We start from the raw sequence: 20,983 nt of genomic DNA on the forward strand, positions 1-20,983 counted from the left end.
GAATTGCACAGAAGATTTTTTGCTCACTAGAGCTGGTCAGTAGGGCTGAGGCATATGGGTAATTTTTCTCTCATTAATGATTCTTTCAATACTTGCAAAGTAACTGCACTTATCTGAGACAAACCAGGTAGAATGCTACAGCTTTTCTTATGTCATAGTCTCCTTCCCCAATGAAAGAAAGCTTCCACTTTTTCTATAAAGGTTGCTGTCATTTCTCTCTATTCCTTCCTCCAAAAAAGAAAATCACAAGTTTAGCTAAAATTTAGGTTGCAAAATGTTTCACAAGTTAATAGTTCATTATTCCATATTGATTCCTGTTAGTGCTGACTCCTAAGTAGACTGTGAGATTCTTAGCAGCAGAAACACCAGCAGAAGCTTCCCCTGAGTTCTCCCACATGCCTAGAACAGCAGTTCTCAACCAGGGCAATTTTGCACCCCAGGGGACATTTGGCAGTTACTGGACACATTTTGATTGTCACAACTGGGCTATGGTGGCTGCTACTTGGCATCAGGTGGGTAGAGGTCAGGATGCTGCTAGACATCCAGTGCATAGGATGGCTCCCTCAACAAAGGATTAGCCTGCCTGAATGAGTGTTCTCCAGAGAAACAGAATGAATAAATATATAATTTATATTTTTTCTATTCAATATTTTATTATTCTTTCATAATATTTATAATATAATTATAACCCTTTATTATATTACAATATAATATAATTACAATACAAATATATTATATTTATATATTACTATAATATAACAATGTTATAGTATATTAAATATACTATATTAATTATATGTAATTATATATTACTATATTTAATACATTAACATAACATGTTATATTAATATATTACAATATTATAATTATAATATAATATTACAATATTATAATTATAATATATTACAATATTATAATTACAATATTATAATATTGTGTGGAATTGGCTTACACACTTATGGAGGCTGGCAAGTCCAAAATCTGCAGAGCCAATGTCCTAGTTCAAGTCTAAAGGCCAGCAGGCTGCTATAGAACCTGAAAGAGCTGATTGATGTCCCAATTCAAAGTCCATTATTCAGTATGATTCTCTCTTACTCAGAGAAGAGTAAGCCTTTTGTGCTATTCAGGCCTTCAATTGGTTGGATGAGGCCCACCCAACATTAGGGAGGGCAATCTGCTTTACTCAAAGTCACCAATTTAAATATTAATCTCATCCCAAAGCACCCTCACAGAAACACCCAGAGTAATGTTTGACCAAATATCTGGGTACCCTCAGACCCAGTCAAATAGACACATAAAATTAACCGTCACACCACCAAAAATGTCCATAGGGCTATGGTTGAGAAATTCTGATCCAGAATCATTCTAGGCACATAATAAATGCTCAGAAATGTTTGTTGATGGAATACAATCGGCTTGTGTTCATGTTAAGATAAAGGACGGCTCAAAAGTGGGGTAGGGTGGCCAGAGGATTCATGGAGGAGATGGGCCAGGTAGAAAATTGTACATATAGGTGGAACTTGGGTGGACAGGAAGGATACATCCCAGAATGGGAGAAGCCACATTCTGTGATGCATGCAAGGGAACCCCGTCAGCTAAAACCCTAAAGACACACTCGAGACTACAGGGGTCTTAGTAGAATAGAACCCACTGTGAAATTTGAATGAACGATGCAGTCTTGTTTTTAAAACAATTGAAATTATGTGTTTTGGGAAGGAGAGTAAGAGAAAATGGATCTTTAGCACGATTTATATTTATATAAATAGAGCCAGCAGTTTATATTAGCACATTTTACAGATGAAGGAACTGAGACAGGAAGACATTAACCACAGAGTTTGGGAATTTTTGCTTTACAGTTTGGTAAATGTGCTTACTTACGTCTGCTGACATGAGTTGGATGTTATTAGAGACGATACCATTAATGCACAGGATTATGTGGTGTTTACAGTGCTGGCTCTGGAGCCAGGACATGTGGGCTCAAACTGGCTCCACCACTTAGTAGATCGCAACCTTGGGCAAGAGGCCAAACTTGTGAATAGTACATAAGTTCATACATATAAAGCAGGCAGAATAGGGCCAATCAGTCACATAGAAAATGCTCAGTCATGTTGGCTGTTCTTACTATCACCATTCTTTTTAATCCCAGTTCCTTAACACCAGCTATAAGGTTCTGCTGGATTCCCACCCCAACAAACAGCATCAAATCGTCTGGTGGCAAAACGGAGGAGGCATTAGCAAGCCCCTTTCAGGACTTTCCCAACTATTTTCAATGATACTTGCACAGATCTCTCAAAATTAAGTGATTTCAACGGCACTGAGTTTAAACCATTTTCTTCTGCAGCCTCCTTATTAAGCCTGTAGTTTAGACAAGCAAACACGCAAAACAAGCATGTACAAGCTGCTGCTTTGAGTAGCCAGGTGAGAAATGATGCTGCCCAGAGGGGTGTGTGTGTGTATGGATGGGTGAGAGAGAGAGAGAGAGAGAGAGAGAGAGAGAGAGAGAGAGAGAGAGAGAGAGAGAGATGTGGGGAGAGGGAGAAAAGGAGGATGTGTACCAGGACAAGCTGGAGTTTCTAAGCACACAGTATCAGGTTATCAGGTTGCAGGGGGGCAGGGACCCTTATACATCCCCTGCAATCAGCATCTTCACATGCAATTTCTGTGTCCAATTTTCAAAAAAGAAACAAACAAAAAACCCACAGTAGAGGGAGGGAGAGGCGATTCCCCATTACAGTTACCTCCCTGGCTTTTCATTAAAAGGGAAGGCTCATTAAATAGGGAAGAATCCAGAGGGGAGTCCGAAGCTATTGAGAAGGCTGGAGGCCGTGTCAATGAAAAGAACCAGGCAGATTGAACATAGAAAAGAGACACTAATGGGAGCTGAAGGGCAATGGTATGGATGGGAATTAAATATGTTATATGTAGAATCCAGTTGCAATGAGCAGGTACAAAATACTAAATGTCTTTCTACTACTTAGAATAGTCTAAAAATGCAATTCACTATCAATGGGTAGTGAGCTCCCCGTCATTAGAGTGATGCAAGAAGAGGATGATCATTGTGTGGGGTGATGATTTCATACTTTAAAGTGATTTCTAATTATACAGTTCCCAAATGTAAAACTTGCATTGCCTATTTGGTTGTGAGGTTTAGATTTTGCTTATTTTCTTTACCTTCCTCAAGCATAACTCTATACTGGTGATAGAAAAGAGTTTCTATCTCCAAATGCAGCTCTTGTTGATTGTTCCTGGCTGCCTGGAACACTGTGTTAAGAAGGTTTCTAAGATTGTGTGATGTGATAGATTGGTAATGTCTGCTAAGGACAAAAGAAAAAGCAAAGGAGTTTCATTTTTCAAGATACGATGTAGAACAATTTCTAAGGGACAAAAGAGAAAGTAGAGACCTTCCTGGGAGGAAGTGGAGAGTTCTAAAAAGGATGAACCTAGGAAGAAGTAGCTGCCTGAAACCCCCCTACGTCTAAGCCTTAGCTCAGGGCAGGGAATGGGGACAGATAGAAACTGTGAGGGAAAGAACGAAAAGCTGAATCCAGAGCAGACCCAGTGCATTTCCTGTTTGGAATTCCCAGGGAGAGCAACTTGCCCTGCATCTGTGCCACCATGGAGCAGCCACAGCAGGTAGAAATGACAGTGTGGGATGTGCAGGAAGACTCAGTGCCCCTGAACATCTCTGCTCACACGAAGTGTGGAGGTGTCTGGAAGTTCCACCTGGCAAGGGACAAAGAAGGACACAGAGCTGAGAGCAAGGGGCCCACCTTGGGTGGCCACTGTGAGAGGCCAAGTGACCAGGTAGAGGATGTGGTTGATGCTCAGGGGATCTATAAGGCCAGTAAAGACTGAGATGGGGTCGAACCAACAGGGGGGACCACCAAGCCCCGAAGGTGCCAAGATATCAGAGCCCAAGTTACACCACTGTGGATGTGTCTGCAGCAAATGCACAAGGACAGAGGCTGGAGGGAGTCCAGACGGAGGTCAGAGGAAGCTGATAGAGAAGCACAGCACTCGGATGAGTCGTCTTTTCATATAAGTTGTGAGGATAGGAAGCTTCCTTTGCTCAGAGGCACTGGGGAATGGGGAAGAGAGGGGACACCCTCTGAAAGCTCTGACAGTGAGCCTAACCTTTAAATTGACTGACTAGGGACTTCCCTCGTGGCGCGGTGGTTAATAATCCACCTGCCAATGCAGGCGACACAGGTTTGATCCGTGGCTCAGGAAGATCCCACATGCCACGGAGCAACTAAGCCCATGCACCACAACTACTGAGCCTGTGCTCTAGAGCCCACGAGCCACAACTACTGAGCACGTGTGCCACAACTAATGAAGCCCACGCATCTAGAGCCAGTGCTCCAGAACAAGAGAAGCCACCACAATGAGCAGCCCACAATAAAGAGTAGCCCCCATTCACAACAACTAGATAAAGCCCGTGCGTAGCAATGAAGACCCAACGCAGCCAAAAATAAATGAACGAATGAATGAATAAATAAATTAATTTATTTTAAAAAATAAAAATAAATTGACTGACTAATTGCTCTTAAGGCCCTTTTAACCCTGGAAAGACTCAGTTTCCTTTAATTAGCAAGTGTCTAAGAGTCATTGTGTAAGATATGGTTGAGATGGAACTACTTTTTCCAAACGTGAGCATGACCATTTCAGCATCTCTGCCACCTCCCTCTCATACACTCACACACACACACACACACACACACACACACACACACACACACCATAAGTGTATGTGCAGTCAATCACAAGAACCCGACAAAAATAGCTAGAACAAAGGTCTGGAAGACTTCTCAAGAACAGAGGGAAAGAAATGAAAGGATTGGGTATGCGGGAGCAACGGGTATCAGTGGAGCTTGTTAGAATTCCAAATAGCAGACCACACCCTAGACCTACTGCATCTTTTTTTTTTCTTTTTTTCTTTCCAGCTTTATTGAGATATAATGGACGTATGACATTGTGTAAGTTTAAGGCATACAATGTGATGATCTGATGCATGTATATATTGTTTACCATATACATATATGTTCACCACAATAAGGTTAGTTAACACATCCTTCACCTCCCATAATTACCATTTTGTTGTTGTTATTACGATGAGAACATTTAAGATTCATTCTCTCAACAATTTTCAAGTATACAATATAGAATTGTTAACTATAGTCACCATGCTGTAATTAGCTCCCCAAATTTACTCCTCTTACAACTGGAGGTTTGTGCCATTTGTCCAACATCTCCCCCATCTCCCCTGCCCTCCAGCACCTGGCAACCACTGTCTCCTCTCTGCTTGTGTGAGTTCAGTTTTTTCTGACTCCACATATAAATGAGATCATACAGTATTTGTGTTTCTCTGTCCCTACTGCATCTTAACATGATCCCAGGTGATTTGTGTTCACATGTGGGTTTGAGAAGTGCTATGTAACATGATTTAACACAATCAAATCAACAGAACAATTCTATGAATCAAAGAGTATTCTCCCCATTTTGCAGATGATTAAACTGAGACCCAGTCAAGATCACATATGCAGTAAGTAGTAAAACCAAGATACCAACCCAAACTCTGACTTCAGAGCCCACCCCTCTTCTCTATACCAAAAATTTAGGCTCCTTCACTGTTTTTTTCTGGTCAAATGTGTGTTTACAATTGCAATGTTGCATGCCTAGAATGTTTTGGAATGACCTGTGGAGACAGAGCGATGACAAGATTTCCTGTTCCAATACATTTTCCAGAGTAAAACACCCGATATTCATGATTCAATCCATGCCCAGGATTCTGTGTGATCAAAAGCCCCCAGTATTTTAAGCTTTGGGGCAATTCATAGCTATCATGTCTAAATTGTTCTGCTTGTTCTAAATTTGCCCTGCATGTGTACCTTTCAAGAATAGTTCTTTTAGCTGATAAACCCGTTTTCAAATGCAAATATGTTTTGAAATGTATCTGTTCAATCACTTCTCCCTCAAAATCATACTATAGCTGAATTACTCCAAAGGAATCTGTAGTGAAGCACGGAACATTTTCAAGCATAATCCTGTGGTGTTTTCATCTAAAAAGGTGACTAACAGCTTGCATAAGCTTATACCCAGACTTAAAGCTTAAAAATCCCTGTGGAGTTTGCAAAGGGCGTTGAGAAAGCAAGCCAAACCTGGGAAACAGAAATGTCTTTGCACGCTGACTTATCTACCAGTCACGAAACCAGTCCAATTTAAAATTGCTGTTACTCATTTCAGCTCCACAACCTCTATTCCTGAGAGTGAGTTGAAAAAGCACCCTTTCCTCTGTTAAGAAAAATAAGAAATGGCTCATAGCCAGCACATGGTAATTAGATCATGCAAGGTGGCGAAAAGGGATCTGAAGTAAGATGAAACCTATTGCTACCTGACATCAAGTAGGTAATTATAAACATACATTTGGAAAAAATGAATGAAATCTAGCCTTGGGTCTGGAATTAAGCAGCTCTGTGACCTTGGGGAACTCACTCTCCTCTCCAGGTTCATCTTTTTGGGCCTCAATGATTTTCCTAAGATTCCTTCCAGATTCACAGTCTCAAATTTTAATTATGTGCTAAGTGTAACATACTTAATTTGAAGGATGGCATATCAACAAAGATAGTTAAGAAGATGACAAGGCAGCATGGGAACTAGTCATTACATAATATGGAATACAAAATGTTTATACTCTCTAAAGCTATATAAGATTCTGCGTGCATGTGAACGAAAGCTGGAAGGAAAGAGGGAACAAAGAGAACAGAGTGAGATCACGGGTGAGTGAAGTTTCCTTATATTTTGATTTTCATTAATTTACTGTTTGATGTTTAAAAACCATAATTTTAGGGAAGCATTTCATGTATTAACGCATATATGTGGAACCTAGAAAAATGGCAGGTGAACTTATTTCCAGGGCAAGAATAAAGATGCAGACGTAGAAAACGGACATGTGGACACAGGGGGGAAGGGGAGGGTGGGACGAACTGGGAGATCAGGATTGACATAAACACACTACCATGTATAAAATAGCTAGTGGGAATCTGCTGTATAGCACAGGGAGCTCAGCTCAGTGCTCTGTGATGACCTAGATGGGTGGGATGACGGGGGTGGGAGGGAGGTCCAAGAGGGAGGGGATATATGTACACATATAGCTGATTCACTTCGTTTTACAGCAGAAACTCACACAACATTGAGAGGCAATTATACTCCAATTAAAAAAACAAAAGAAAAACTATTTTGGTAGTTTGCTGTCATTTATTTTCTCAGCTTCCAAAGTGATGGTAGCCAGGCTGCTCTCATTGCTATTTAAGGATTGTATCACTTTCCAGAGCTCAGTAGTGTTTCCAAAGCGGTCCTACACCAGTGCTCCAGGAGGTAGATCCCTATCTTCTCAGCCTAAACCTACAAACATAGGTCCTGTGCTTGCCTTTCCCTCCACTGCTGGCTGGGAGAGAACAGGTACTGCACGTAAGGGTCCAATCAGAGCACCTCAGGTGGGAACGGACTATGGAGTTTGCTCTGCCCTTCCTCTGAGGAAGTCCCTTTGGAGTGTCCACCTGGTTCATAAATAAGCCTTTCACTGCCCACCCTTCATCCACAACCAAGGGCCCCAGCAGCCATTTTGGACAATATGTCTCATCTTACCACCATGGCAGCCTCTGACTGGACCAGTGCTGAGGACCTGACCCATGATGGCCAATCAGAGCCTCTTTGCCAGACATTTGAAATTGGGACTAAGAAACAGTCAGTATCTCTTGAGATCGCTAAATCCAAAACCTGCCATTGTATCAGCCTGGGTGCTTTGGAATAAACATTTTTGATCACCTAGGTGGATTGTAAAAGCAGAGAAAGCTCACATGGGGGACGAAACATCAGTGAGGAGAGAAGGAGTCAGTATGCCTTTCTGCTTCTGCCCCTTCCTCAGGGATGCTGCAATCTGCCCTTGGGTTCTGTGAAACAGCCTGAATCCTTAACTAAAGGCTCCTTTCAGCTTAAGTGAAGGCAAGTTCGTTTCTATTACTTATCAAAATTGTCCTAATACATCTGCCCTCCCTCTATTTATCTGTGGGAACAAGCCATACAAGTCCCTGTGTAACCTGGCCCTGTGAAGGTCCCCACCTTGTAGCCCACTCACACCCTGGCCATGGGGGGCCTCAGCTGGTACTGCCCAACACCTTATTTCCTCTTGTCTCTGAGCCTTGCTGGCTGCTCTGCCTGAAATGTCCTCCAGCAACTGTTCCCAGCCTGAAGGCATAAGCAGGTAGAAAGCCTGTCTGCAGGGGTCTGCTTGCTTCCTGCCTTTCTTCAGCCTTGCATATGATTAAAGCACTCACACTGAGTGCTGCCTGGGATGCTGGGAGCTGCTTTCTCTGTTCTGCTAGCCAGAACAGGCTGAGGTTTCAGAGAGCACGCCCTCCCGGGAAGCTGAGGGAGACAGGTCTTGTTGCTGCAGCCTGAGATGATGCTGCTCTCATTAGGTTTTTCTGCATTCTTTATTTATAAGGCCTTACTGGGCATCCAGGTTAAAGGCTGGCAGTGCCCAGCATCCCCACGCTTAATGAGGAATCAACGGCATGGTGGAAAAAATATATCTGGGGAGGTTTCTGCGTTCCAGGGCACAACAAATGAAAGAAGAGAGCTTCTCTGAACACGCCTGAGGTGAGGAATAACTCACTTCCCAAAAGATTTTCTGAAGAGCAGCAAATGTGCACATTTCAATCCTACCCAGTTGAAACGAAGAGTGAGTAACGATTGTAGACGTTATCTAATGCATGCGCAGTGCCCCACAGAAGTCAACTAAGGCAGGAGGTGTTATCATCCTTGATTTACAGATAAGGAAACTGAGGTTCAGAGGTAAAGTCACTTTCTGAGCTTACGCAGGGACCAAGTGGGCCTCTAGGTGCAAAGCTCGCCACCTGGTCCCAGTGACTATCCTCTAAGTCAGAAGTCATCAGAATGCTCCCTGGAGCAGCAGCAAAAGCATCACTTAGGAACTGGTTAGAAATGTAAATTCTTGGGCCTCAGCCCAGACCTACTAAATCAGACACTCTGGCGTCAGGGCCTGGCAAGCCGGGTGTTAACAGACCCTCCAGAGGATTCTGCTGTGCTCTACATCCCCACTATTCAATGAGGGTCTCGGTCCAGATCAGCATCATCTGGGAGCTGATTAGAAATGCAGACTCCCAGGCCCCACCCCAGATCTAGTGAATGGGAATCTGCATTTTAACATCCCCAGGTGATATGTATGCACATTAGAGTTGAAGACTTAAGGAGCAAGCAGTTGGCGTTTGATACCTTGTCATTTCAATCCTGTTTGAAGTCCGGAAAATGAGTGGGGGTTAGGGGAGACTATGCTGGGAGGAAAGATGATGAGATTCTTAAAGGCTCCTTTGTGCGTGGGTGATAACTTCTTTCCTCTCTTTTACTTCATCACGTAAGGAGGTAATTTTGTGTGAGAGCTTTTTTGTTGTCTGTTGTTTATATTTACATGATAAAACCTTTCTTGAGGTGTTCAAAGTGATCTTACTTTGAGGCACTCTTTTTATGAAGCTGGGGTAACGTCTACATGGATGCAAACACAAGGGCCCCTCTAAACCCTAGTGAAGTCAAGGGAAATCAGAAAGTGACATTCAGTCATCCCTGCTTCCGCCTTCCTAACAGAACCTGCAATCCTCCCTACCTTGTGCAGCCATGCTTCAGAGGGGCTCAGCGCTCCCAGCCCCAGGGTATGTGCTGCTTGGTCTACAGAAATGAATCACAGTTGCATTTTTCTTACCAGGGATTGGTTTAAACATAGGCGTGTGAACATAATTCCAACCAATGGGACAAGAGAAGTGAGAGTAAATGTTTCCTCAGTCTTAAAAAGAAACACAAGGACCACCTCACACCCATTAGGATGGCTACTATCCCAAAAAGTGGAGGGTGAAGGGATGTGGAGGAAAATTGGAATACTTTTTCACTGTTGGTGGGAATGTAAAATGGTACGATCACTATGGAAAACAGTTTGGCAGTTCCTCAAGAAATAAAAGTAGAATTAATATATGATCCAGGAATTCCACTTCTGAATATATACCCAAAAGAACTGAAAGCAGACTCTTGAAGAGATATTTGTACACCCATGTGCACAGCAGCATTATTTACAATAGCTAAAAGGTAGAAGAAGCCCAAGTGTCCCCTGGGCTGACGAACAGATGAATGGATAAACAAAATATGGTATATACAGACAAGGGAATATTATTCAGCCTTAAAAAGGAAGGAAATTCTGACTCGTGGTACAACATGGATGAACCTTGAGGTCATTACAGGAAGTCACAAAAAGACATAGACAGTATAACTCCACTTATATGAGGCACATAGAATAGTCAAATTCACAGAGTAAGATACTAACTAGAAGGATGGTTACGAGGGACTGTAAATGTACATAATGCTACTGAACTGTACACCTAAAAATGGTCAAGATGTTAAATTGTATGTGATGTGTATTTTACCACAATTAAAAATAAATTTGTGGGCTTCCCTGGTGGCGCAGTGGTTGAGAATCTGCCTGCTAATGCAGGGGACACGGGTTCGAGCCCTTGTCTGGGAGGATCCCACATGCTGCGGAGCTACTAGGCCCATGAGCCACAACTACTGAGCCTGCGCGTCTGGAGCCTGTGCTCCGCAACAAGAGAGGCCGCGATAGTGAGAGGCCCGCGCACCGCGATGAAGAGTGGCCCCCGCTTGCCACAACTAGAGAAAGCCCTCGCACAGAAACGAAGACTCAACACAGCAAAAATAAATTAATTAATTAATAAAAATAAATTTGTTTAAAAAGACACACAAGGAAGAGACCATCCCCTGTTCTGCCTCTGCATATTATCATGTCTTCGTGTGGTACCTGGAATAGCTGCCAAAATTTGGGGACCCCCTCAGGAGAGAAAAAAGATGGGAAAAACACAAATCTTTGATGATGCCTTTGAGTCACTGCATTAACAAGCCCTGGATCGGCCTTCTCTCCAGGACTTTTATAATGTGAAATAATATTTCTTATTACTTAGCTGCTTTGAGTTGAGTTTTCTGTTACCTCCAAAAGCATCCTGACAGATAGAGGGTTCTAAGTATCCAACAAGAGGCAGGCAGCCAGCATGGCTCATGAAGACAAAAAGGCCCAGCTTTGAAGCTTTCAATTCTGCTGCCACCGTAGTGAAATTGGCTGGTGGTGGTTAGAAAGGCTCATGCTGATCGCACTTTGTTTTATCTTCCAGATATTGCTGTGCAATATGCTTTTATAAAGAATCACTGAATTACCGTAAACCCCTGGATGGCTATCATAGCATGGAATACAATGCCACTGAAATGATGCTAAAGAGGTTTACTCATTAACATGAAAAGTTTCTTACCTATGCATTAAGTGGGGGTAAATACAAGTTACAAAGTGGTGTGACTCAATTTCTTATGTATTAACTTATGTATTCTTGTGTATTAATTTCAACTAGTTGTAGATAGGCAGGCAAGGTCAGAGAGGTAAATGGATATACATATACAAATATATGTGAAGAGAGAACAAGAGAGCAAACAAAATATTAACACTGGTTATATCTTGGAAGTGGGGGTTATAGCTATATTTTATTTCCTTCTTTTTGGTTATATATTTTTCTAAATTTTCTTCAATGAAACTATCTTATTTTATGATAATAAAAATATTGGTCTCTTTAAAAAACTGATGTAATATTTTAATTAACTTTGCTCATAGACACATGATTTTTCTCAAAAAGCTGAGCATGTAATTCCCTGTGTGTCCAACCTTTTTATGTTAACCGTTTAGAGAGGACATCTCCATAATGTATGACACGGGTCCCTGCCCCTAAGATGCTGTCTACCAATCACAGTCAACAGTGCTGTTAACACAGGTTTATTATTCCAGACTCCATTATTTTAATGTGGTGTTCTTGGGGGTAATAGTCCAGAGCTGTAGCATACTTTGACCCTTACCAAACAACCCCGGTTTGCTGTGGTTTTAGTTCTTGCGTCTGCTTTTAATCCTTTCAGTGTTTTCAGGTATTCCTCATTATTTATCAAAGTATATGTCTGTGTTACACCCTCTCCTGCCCTCTCCTCTGCAGCCTCCAATACACTGAACCCTTGGAAGTGAGATGAACTCCATGGTATCACTGGGTGTAAATAAGAGTAAAGGCTCAAGGAAGCTTTCTCACGAGGGAGGCCCATGAGATTTATCACATGAGCTTCCTGGTATTCTCGGTTACACAAAACTTTTTCTGGCTTGGCTCCTGGTTCCTATGTGTATTCTAAACTAGTGAAGATGCTGGAGAGCAGAATTCTGCGTAAGTGAAGTGGGAGTGTTTCTGATAACAAATGGCTACTCCATTAAGAAATAGCATGACTGATTCTCTGGACATCTCGATCCAAAAGAAGGAGGCTGCAGATGGCAAGAACAGAACTGACTGGGGTACCTTCTACCCCCAAAGTGAGGTTATTTAGGTTCACCACCTGGTCATTAGACTCGCCAGATGGCAAGCTTGAGTAACTGCTCAGAAAGAGAGCAAGTAGCCAATCCATTACCCCAGCACAGTCAATACCGTTACTTTAACGTGAGATGCACATACTAGTACATAATATGGGTAATGAGGCATCACAGAGCCATCATAAAGGCAGCCATCTGGGCTTGTGTGGGACAGCCTTGTGCACTGTGGCCATGGGGGAAACTCAGCTGAGTCTTGCACAGCAGGGATGAGGAGGAGGTGCGGGGGCAGAGGTGGAGGTTGGGTGGGGGAAGCGGGAAGCGGGGTGTGTGCCCACATGTGCCACTGTCCACAGCATTCGAACATCTTGCTGCTGCCTCTGGGCCATTGCCACCTTTTGCCCCCTTTTCACCTAGTTCTCAGGTTCTTTTTGTTGTCATTCTCAATTTTGATGAAAAAGTCACGATATTTTTACAGCAATGCTGGAAAAATAGAACTGTGACTAGAGGTGCTTTTGAATACTTTGACAGTTCTAGTCCAACTCTGGCAGTTACAAAAATGGCTTTCCTTTAGGAAATGGCACGTGTGTCTGGGTGGGGAAGGGGATGGGGTGAGAGTTCGCACACTCTGACTCACCTCTGGAATAGGCTTGGGATGGAAAAGCTCCAACTAGTTCCACTGGGGCTGGCACACATAGGACCTGGGCACCCCAGAGGGTAAGGCCAGAAAGAAAAGCAGGTGAACCAGGCCATGCCTGATTCAGGCACTGTAGGCCACATGAGGGCAGGGGCATTTCCTGCCACAATTCCTCCTCATAACCCCACAGGACCCAGCACAGTGCTGCCCAAATAGGGCAGTCAGTGTCATGTTTGTGGAAGTCAGTTCACTTACTCAGCAAATGTTTACTAGATGCAGGGCACTAGGTGAAACCAGGTAAAGGGCACATGAGATCTCTCTGAATTATTTCTTAAAATTGCACATGAATCTACAGCTATCTCAAAATAAAAAGTTTACTTAAAAGTTAAATTTGAAAAACTTGAATACATCTAAAAAGAGAGTGGCTAAAGAGAAACAAATGAGGAGATCCAGAAATATTGTTTTTAAAGGGAGAGGGAGACAGATACAGAGCGAGAGACAAACATTTGACAGACATCACGTGACAAAGGGCATAAACGTGTGTAAACATCAGAAGCAAGGAGACCTTGTACCAGCAGGCTCCTTCAGACCCCAAGTGGCCATTCATTAGGCACCTTCTAGGTTTCCTCCCAACTCTAAGAACGTAGGAGATACTGACCTATTTTCAAACCAATTTTCCTCACTGCTCATTTTTGCCCAAAATGACCTGTGACTGTAAATCAAGACCATCTGTCTTTAATCCAGCTCTTCAGAACCTGAGTACTTTTCACAACTAAACTTCTGAGCCATCCAGAAGTGAGGGATGCCTTGTGACGCCCTGAGAGGAGCTGTCATCATCCCTGCTGTTGTCTAAGGAATATCCCCCTCACGGCCATGCCCATAACTCTCATCATGGCCTCGGGGGAGGAGAGGTGGCAGCTTTAGAAGTGACAACGGAGAGCCTAGGAAACACCTTGCTTGTGCTTTACATCAAGCACACGGAAATAAACAAGGATGCCAAGGGGAAGGCAACATACATTACATTTTCATAGTATTGTCTATACTATTGTCATGTTCGTTTTAGATCATCAAAAACATACAGTAACCCTGTGAGGCCAGAAGTGCTGGGGTCTCCCTTGACAGATGAGGAGACTGAGGCCCAAGGGGTTCCTGGATCCCAGGAAGAGTAAGAGATAGAGTGGTCCTCTTCTGACTCTGGTGCCCGTTCTTCATTCTCAAGCCCACTGCTTCCAAACCATGGTTTTGCTCCTCAAGATCAACATCTACTTCTTTGCCTCTCTTCATCTTGGCTGCACAATCGTGTCATTGACACCCCGCACACAGCCCTATCCTATTTCATCAGTGCTACGCCATCTACATCTTGGTACTTAAATACTATGTTCAACTTCACTGTTATTTGTTAAGCCATCCAGACTTCAGTGTCTCCAGTCTTCTGAAGACACTTCTGAATCTCCTCTCTTGCCTTATTCCAATATAATTCCTTTTGGGGAGCAACTGAAATAAGTCTTTCTCAGACTTCGGCTGGTCTGCCCTCAGTCATGTTTCTGCGTGTTTCATATCCAGTGTAGCATGGAGCACAGCAACACCAAAACCAGGGAGAGCTGACTGTCACAGAATCAGTGACAAGCCACAGTCCCAGGAGTCCATCAGGGAGAGGCCAAGAGTCAATGAGATCCACAAGTGGATGCATGAAATATGAACCATGGATTAGGACTTGGGAAAGTGGCTGATGTTACAGAGGGCAAGCCTAAAGGAAACAAATAAGTTTCTTGTTTGTCTGGCATAGGGAAGCTTTTAAAGTGCCAGGTGTTACTGTCTCCTTTTGCTCCACAATATCTTAAAGGCACCACCTGTCACCTGGCAGATGACTGATTGAGCAGCCTGGGAGTTCACAGGGGGCCAGCTTGCCTTGGACACAGCCCTACTGATTGGAGCCAAAGTATCTCACACAACAGTGATAGGTTAAAGCCAACAGATGTCTTCACACCCTAAATCATAGAGAAAGTCAAGAAGGGAGAGGAATAATTGACAGTATCCCTGATCAAAACAGACACCTCGTCACAGCATATTTAGTGGAAAATACATAGAAAACAAAAGCTGAATGCCCTATCCAGGCTGCAGTACCTAATACGTCACTGCCAAGAAGAAAGCATTTAGTGAAACCCTCCTTTAAGTTTTTTCTGGAGTAGGCGCTATATGGAGCAATTAGTCAGACAGCAGTGCAACCCCCAAGCTCACAGTGCAATGCAAACAACCCTGATGTAGACAAACAGGCACAGCACATACACCCAACAAATATTTATTGAGCACACATATTATGTACCAGGCACCAAGTGTGGCTTTGATATTACAACAGAGCTTCCTTTTAAAGTTTCCAATACAAGTTCACATACACAATCAAATCTGATCCTCATAAAACCAAGTGAACCAAGTGACACAGGTGTTGTTATCCTCACTTTGAAAAGTAAATTCAGGTTCACCAAGATTAGATGAATGGTCCAAGTCCATATGACTAGTACCACATAAAGTTTCTTGCATTGGGGAAGAATCTCAGGGAATATTTTTCCTTCATGCCCCTGGATACCTATGGATCCTTTCCTACCTGTGTCAAAAGCCTGCTCCCCAACCTCTACACTCACTCTACCTCAGATGTCTCTGCACTCTGCCTACCACACTTTTTAGAGTAGGAAGCACATGTAAGGGTATGCTCAGCTTCAAGCCACAGAAAACCCAGACTGTGAGTGACTTAAGAGAATTATCTTACAAGAGATCTGAAAGTACACAATTCCAGAGTTGGCACCTTAGCTCAAAATTGTCACAAAAGAAAAACAAAATTGCATTGAAAGAACCAAGATCTTTCCTTCTTTCCACTCCACCATCCTTAGGCTACTCACCTCACAGCTACAAAACGGCTGCTACAGCTCTATCCTCATGTTCTCACATGACTATACCCAAAGGCAGATCCAGGTCACATGACCACCCAGCAGCAAGGGCGGGAGGAAGGCAAGAATCTGTTATTTGTGACTTTCATGGGGGAAGTAGGGAGGTGTGGGCACCAAGGCAAAAGCTGGGAGTGGCTATTGGATAACTAATCACTAGCCTCTGCCACAGGTAACGTGCTGATTCCTGATTAGGGTCAGAGCTGAAAATTAATTCCTCCCCAGCAGAAATATAAATTTCTTGACACTATAAGTTGCTTTATTAGTTCTCTATTGCTGCATTGTAAATAACCATGGGCTAAGTAGCTTAAGACAATACCCATTTATTTTCTAACAGCTCTATAGGTCAGAAGTCCAGGAAGTCTTGAGTGAGTTCTCTGATTAGGGACTTACAAAGCTAAAATCGAGGTGTTACCTGGGCTGAGCTCTCATCTGGAGTTCTGGGGAAGAAGTCACTTCCAACGCATTCAGATTGCTGGCAGAATTCAGTTCCTTGTAGCTGTAGGACTGTCTCCATGGCCTTGCTGGCTGTCCACCAGGGATCACTCTCAACTCCAAAGACGGCTTTCCATCCTTATACGTGACCCCCTCCATCTTCAACACCAGTAATGGTGCACTGAATCCTTCTCATATCAATACTTCCAATCTCTCCAACTTTTCCTTCTACCAGCAGCTGAAGAAAATTCTATGCTTTTAAAGGGCTCCTGAATGAGATTAGGCCCACCTGGGTAATCTGCCTTTGGCCATGATCACAGGAGTAACACCAGAGGGTGAAGATCATGGCAGCCATCTCAAAACTCTGCCTACCTTAGCCACCAATAAAAAAACAAAAGCAGGATTTATTCTTGGAGTTTGGGATACGGTCACCCTTCCCTGAATCACGATAAGGGCAGGAGGACTCCCAGTCAAAACTGGGGCTCTGCAGGCAAAAAATTAAAGAAGAGAATGGCTGCTGGGTGGGCAACCAAGAGTGACTGATTTGATTAACTGTTTTTCTGTGTAAATGAGACACTAACCCTAAGATAGTTACACAGTGGAATACCATCTAGCTGGTGCATTTTTTTTTTTTTTTTTTAAATGAGAACATGGTGTGTAAGAACCACTGACCAGGACAGGGATTCCTGCTTCATTTAACTTCCCCACCCCTCCAACCCTTACAACCCCTCCCCCACCTGCTCCTCAGCCAGCACTGTGTCCTGAACACGGACTCATGAAGAATGCTGACCCACAGGGAGTTTGATAGAGTTTCTTATAATGAAACTATTTACTGTGGCTAGATTTCTTATGGCTGTTTTTAACTGGTTTGTTTCTATCTGTTAGGCAAAAGGGAAAGACAAGGGTTTATGGAAAGAGGAGGCCCATCTCTGAGTTCACACAGAGCAGGTCCTAACACTGCCCATGGTGTTTGTAAGGAGTCTTTGTAAGGAGTCTTTGAAGGCCTTTCCATGTCTTTCTAAAGAGAAATCACCTGCCCTCTTCTCTGCAGAGGTGCCTCATTACAAGCTCTTTCAATGCATTGTTTTCTGTTTCACTGCCTTAAATCCAGCTTGGGCTGCTTATGTTTTTTATTTCAATTTGTTTTCTCTGTTTTATTACATCTATTTGGATTTAATTTTTTTTCCTCCACCAAAAAGTGTAAAATACCAAGTCAGATGTCTCCGAGGAGCTTATGTACGTTTGCACAAGCACTTGGAGATCCTTAAGAACTGCAGATTATGAACCAGGAACAGCTCAATGCCTTTCAGAATGCTTTACTTTCACAGAGGCTTGTGTTTACCTTTTAAGTGCTTTCAAGTCCGTTCTCTCGAAGTACCTTGCCTTACCAGGAGCCCTGCTTTTTGTTCTTGTTGCCTTCTTCATTCAGAAGAACCATCAATCAGTTTCTGAAACAAGGAAGCTTCTGTGCAGAATTCAAAAGACACCACATCACAGCTGGTGGCAAGAGAGTGCAATGGGCATTGTTGTTTGTACACAGGCCTTCATCTCTGTGAGAAGTACCCCTGTTTGAAATGAATGAGGCAGACAAGAATGGTGGCTTCAAAAGCAACTATCCTCCTCTGGGCTTTTCTTGTTGAAAGTTCTGCACAGCACTGTCACAAGAAAGTAAAGAGAATAAAAGGCAAATCTGCAGCAGGCTACAGGTTTCCTATACAAGAGACTCACACCTGGCCTCAGCCAGGCTGTGTGTCTGGATATTTCCCTTTACTATGTAGATTTGGGTTTGCAAGGTTAATGTGAAAGAGGCTGTTTATTTTTTCCCAGTGATTCTGCATAAAAATTACATAAACTTCCCTTATCAAGAGCCTAGCCCAGAAATATGACAGGCTCCTCTCTTTCCTGGTGCCTCTTAAGGGTGTCATTTCTGGTAGGAGTAGAGCATCCATCACTAGTGTTGCCATGGTTATGGCTTCCGGACCAGGGGATTGGCTGATCCTTGGCCCAGCTCTTCCACCTAGCTATCATCAACTCCACAGCAGGAGATTTCCTTATTCCCTGATTCATTTTGTATTTGGCTGGAATATTGGAGAGCACATAGTTTCCATGGTACTTCATGACGCTTCTGTAGGTTCTTAGTGACCCTAAGGTTGATTAGGACATAAAGTCTTGGGCTAGTGGAAAATTTAAAACAGTGTGCAGGGCTTACAGCAGAGATGAAAAAGAAATAAAAGGAATCCAAATCGGAAGAGAAGAAATAAAACTGTCACTGTGTGCAGATGACATGATACTATACATAGAGAATCCTAAAGATACTACCAGAAAATTACTAGAGCTAATCAATGAATTTGGTAAAGTAGCAGGATAAAAAATTAATGCGCAGAAATTTCTTGCATTCCTATACACTAATGATGAAAAATCTGAAAGAGAAATTAAGGAAAAACTCCCATTTACCATTGCATCAAAAAGAATAAAATACCTAGGATTTTGTCTCCTACTAAAGGAGACAAAAGACCTGTATGCAGAAAACTATAAGACACTGATGAAAGAAATTAAAGATGATACAAACAGATGGAGAGATATACCATATTCTTGGATTCGAAGAATCAACGTTGTGAAAATGACTACACTACCCAAAGCAATCTACAGATTCAGTGCAATCTCTATCAAACTACCGATGGCATTTTTCACAGAACTAGATCAAAAAAATTTCACAATTTGTATAGAAACACAAAAGACCTCGAATAGCCAAAGCAATCTTGAGAAAGAAAAGCAGAGCTGGAGGAATCAGACTCCTGGACTTCAGACTATACTACAAAGCTACAGTAATCAAGACAGTATGGTACTGGCACAAAAACAGAAATAAAGATCAATGGAACAGGATAGAAAGCCAAGAGATAAGCCCACACACATATGGTCACCTTATTTTTGATAAAGGAGGCAAGAATATACAATGGAGAAAAGACAGTCTCTTCAATAAGTGGTGCTGGGAAAACTGCACAGCTACAGGTAAAAGAATGAAATTAGAACACTCCCTAACACCATACACAAAAATAAACTCAAAATGGATTAAAGACCTAAATGTAAGGCCAGACACTATAAAATTCTTAGAGGAAAACACAAGCAGAACACTCCATGTCATAAATCACAGCAAGATCCTTTTTGACCCACCTCCTAGAGAAAGGGAAATAAAAACAAAAATAAACAAATAGGACCTAATGAAACTTAAAAGCTTTTGCACAGTAAAGGAAACCATAAACAAGATGAAAAGACAACCCTCAGAATGGGAGAAAATATTTGCAAATGAAGCAACTGACAAAGGATTAATCTCCAAAATATACAAGCAGCTCATGCAGCTCAATATCAAAAAAAAACCAAACAACCCAATCCAAAAATGGGCAGAAGACCTAAACAGACATTTCTCCAAAGAAGATATACAGATTGCCAACAAACACATGAAAGGATGCTCAACATCACTAATCATTAGAGAAATGCAAATCAAAACTACAGTGAGGTTATCACCTCACACCAGTCAGAATGACGATCATCAAAAAATCTACAAACAATAAATGCTGGAGAGGGTGTGGAGAAAAGGGAACCCTCTTGCACTGTTGGTGGGAATGGAAATTGATACAGTCACTATGGAGAAATCTTGCATTGTTTGTATCTTTTAAAAGTGCCTTAAATTCTTTGGAAGCAAGGCTAAATATAAAGGAAGTATAAATATATTCTCTAGAAATCCATTGGATTTTTTGCCTTTAGGATGGGAGAAAAAAAGTACAAAGGTTTTTCTGCCCAGGAAGGGAAAATTGCATAATGCAAAGCACCTAGAACATACTCTGTGTAAGAAACAAATCGAATAATTTAAATGTATATTTTCTGTTGAAGAAAAAATATATGTACATGGTGTTCGATTCAACAGCATACATATTAAAATTGTAACGATACAGAGAAGATTAGCATGGCCCCTGCTCAAGGATGACATGCAAATTTGTGAAGCATCCCACATTTTTAGATGTTGGTCAAAGCGTACAAAACTCCCCACTAAAGGATAAATAAGGTCTAGGGATCTAATGCACAGCATGGTGACTATAATCAACAATACTGTATAATATATTGAAAGTTTTTAAGAAAGTAGATCTTAAATATTATCACCACATAAGTAAAAAATATATAACATAACTATGTCAAGGGATGGAGATGTTAACTAACCTTATTGTGGTCATCGTTTTGCAATGTATACATGTCTCTAATCATCACATTGTGTACCTTAAACATACATATATCAATAATAATTCAATGAAGCTGGAGGGGGGGAATTGCCTCAACTACAGAGGGAAAAAATATATATACATATATTTGATTGGATTCAAGAAAACTGGAATTTCTAGTACAATTGGAGGATAGGACAATTACACTCCTAAACTCAGGGAGCCCCCTGAATAATTAGGAGCCTGCCCCAGAGAATCACACACACAAGAAATTTGGGCAGTCCCTTCAAAAGCCTGGGGTGGG

At 42.2% G+C, this 20,983-nt stretch overlaps 1 non-coding gene across 1 annotated transcript; it reads left to right on the forward strand.

Annotated features, from left to right (window-relative positions):
• Nucleotides 1-20,374: 20,374 nt before the first annotated feature.
• LOC136119768 (U6 spliceosomal RNA) lies at nucleotides 20,375-20,481 on the forward strand. Its single transcript, XR_010655726.1, has one exon. It is a non-coding gene; the product is annotated as a U6 spliceosomal RNA (small nuclear RNA).
• The last annotated feature ends 502 nt before the right edge of the window (nucleotides 20,482-20,983 follow it).

Source organism: Phocoena phocoena, chromosome 2 (genome assembly GCF_963924675.1).
Source record: "Phocoena phocoena chromosome 2, mPhoPho1.1, whole genome shotgun sequence".
Lineage (NCBI taxonomy): Eukaryota > Metazoa > Chordata > Mammalia > Artiodactyla > Phocoenidae > Phocoena > Phocoena phocoena.